The 2652-nt window shown below is 37.7% G+C and overlaps 1 protein-coding gene and 1 pseudogene across 1 annotated transcript in view; both read left to right on the top strand.

The window, feature by feature from the left end:
• Nucleotides 1-2652, top strand: part of CWC25 (CWC25 spliceosome-associated protein homolog (S. cerevisiae)) — a 58047-nt gene that overhangs the window by 51739 nt on the left and 3656 nt on the right. The window lies entirely within an intron of this gene.
• The window catches only part of LOC102855920, a 5773-nt pseudogene that overhangs the window by 2085 nt on the left and 1036 nt on the right, over nucleotides 1-2652 (top strand).

The following is a 2652-nucleotide window of genomic DNA, read 5'->3' as shown; positions in this document are numbered from 1 at the left end:
TTCTCTTTGAGAACAGGAACTAAGCAAGGATGCTCACTATCACCTCTCCTATTCAGTATTGTATTGGAAGTCTTAGCGGTAGCAGTAAGACAAGAGAAGGAAATAAGAGGTATCCAAATTGGCAAAGAGGAGGTAAAATTATCTCTATATACAGTTGATATGATAGTATACTTAGAAAACCCTAAAGACTCAGCAAGAAAACTACTGGATATATTTGACCAATTCAGCAAAGCAGTAGGATACAAGATCAACATGCGAAAATAAATTGTATTTCTCTACAGTGACAAAGAGAATACAGAACTGGAGCTAAGAAAACAATACCCATCACAATAGCTAATCACAAGATTAAATACGGGGGAGTAAATCTGACTAGAAACAAAAAAGGATCTATTCAAAGAAAATTACAAAACATTGCTACAAAAAACAAAGAGAGACCTGGAGAAATGGAAAAATATACCTTGCTCACGGATAGGAAGACTCTATTGTGAATATGCTAATACTACCAAAGGCAATTTACACATTCAATGCAATCCCAATACAAATACCAATTCTATTCTTCAGTGAGATGGAAAAGGCAATCTCCAAATAACCAAAGAACTCTAAAAAGCAAAGCATTCTAAAAAGAGAATCAAGGTAAGAGGCATCTCCCTCCCTGATCTCAAATCCTGTTACTCTGCCGTGGTGGTTGACAGCGTGGTACTGGTACAATGACTGACATATAGATAAATGGAATAGGACTGAAAACCCAGAAATCAGCCCATCTAACTATGGTCAATTGATTTTTGATAAGGAGATGAAATCAGTTAAGTGGGGAAACGACAGCCTTTTTAACAAATAGTTCTGGCAAAATTGGAAAACCATCTGCAGAAAACTCAAGCAAGACCTACACCTCACACCATATACAAACACCAACTGAAAGTAGATCAAGGACCAAGGACTAGAACTAAGGACTATAAACGTCATTAGAGAAAAGCTTGGAAGAACTCTAGAAGCCCTAATCCACAACATGAACAGTCTCCCAAGCATCCTGAAAAACCTACAACTAGGAGAGGATAAAATAGATGAATGGGGCGAGCTCTGGTGGCCTAGTGGCAAGAAACTGCACTGCAATCCCAGAGGTGTGTGGTTCAAATCCACCAGATGCTCTGCTCAAGAAGGAGGAACAATCGCCTCCTGTACCAGTCAGATCCAATTTGACGGTACACACATAATAATAATAAACAAACAAAAATAAATAAAAAATTGAAAAAAAACCCTAGATGAATGGGACCTTCTAAAAATCAAATCCCTATGCACATCCAAAAACTTCTCCAACAGGGTAAAAAGGGAAGCCATAGACTGGGGAAGAAATATTTGGTAATGACATATCTGATAAGGGACTTATATTTAGGATTTATAGAATACTCAAACATCACAAGATAAAGGTAAACAATCCAATTGCAAAATGGGCACAGGATATGAACAGACATTTCACCAAAGAAGATATTCAGATGGCAAACAGACATTCATGGTGAACATGAAGAAATGTTCAAAATTCTTAGCTCAAAGAGAGATGCAAATCAAAACAACTGAGATATTTTCTCACCCAGTAAGAACAGCAAAATTCAACAGAGCAGCAAACAACAAATGCTGACAAGGTTGTGGAGGAACTGAAACCCTTATTCACTGTTGGTGCGAGTGCAAAATGGTGTAACCACTATGGAAGGCAGTATGGAGCTTTCTCAGAAAAGTTGGAAATAGAGATACCATTTGACCCAGAAATTCCACTACTGGGAATATACCCTCAAGAAACCAGAACTGACATCCAAGCAGATTTAAGCACACCCATGTTTAGTGCTGCTTTGTTCACAGTAGCAAAGAGTTGGAAACAACCTAAGTGCCCATCAACAATTGAATGGATAGAGAAGCTGTAGTATACTCACACAATGGAATATTATGCAGCACTGAAAAACAAGAAACTCACAAAATATTATACATAATGGGTGACCCTGGAAGACATTATGCTGAGTGAAATAGCTCAGTCACAAAAGGACAAATACTGCATAGTGCCACTGTTATAAAACAGGACTGACATGGGGGTTGGAGGAAAACTAAGAAAAGAGGGGATAAATAATGTACATTGAAACAGATGAGGGAGAGAACTGTATAAAAGGAATATATGATTTGGTATTATTGGCATGACATGAGTCCAGAATAAAAGCTGCATAGTGAAGTGAACTGGCGTGGTGGGACTGTATGACAATGAAAGAAGGGTTGGGTTTTTTTTCCAAAGAGAAAAGCGAATTGAGGGGAGAGGGGCAAATAAAAAAATGTGCAACAATGAATGAATGAAAAAAAAAAGCCAGAGAGTATACAAATGTTATATTTAAAAACAGCAGTCCTGCATGCCACGTGAATGAATCTTGAAAACATTTTTAAATGTCACATACAAAAGGACAGTTACTGTATGATCTTGTGTGAAATATCTAAATGCATTGGGACAAAAGCAAATTAATGGTCACCAGGGTCTAGAGGGAGCTGTTTTATTTTTTAAAAAGAGATCACTAAGAAAGAGGGAGGACACTGAGTAAGATGGGTTCAATAATGTATACTGCACTGAAGCAGAGGAGGGAGAGAACCGTCTAAAAGAGAGATGTAACTGGGTATTTCTGT

Source organism: Elephantulus edwardii, unplaced genomic scaffold (genome assembly GCF_000299155.1).
Source record: "Elephantulus edwardii isolate Elephantulus edwardi_28Jun2011 unplaced genomic scaffold, EleEdw1.0 scaffold00077, whole genome shotgun sequence".
In the NCBI taxonomy this organism is placed as follows: Eukaryota; Metazoa; Chordata; class Mammalia; order Macroscelidea; family Macroscelididae; genus Elephantulus; species Elephantulus edwardii.
The sequence above is the reverse complement of the archived record's forward strand: the minus strand, read 5'-3'. Positions and strand labels throughout refer to the sequence as shown.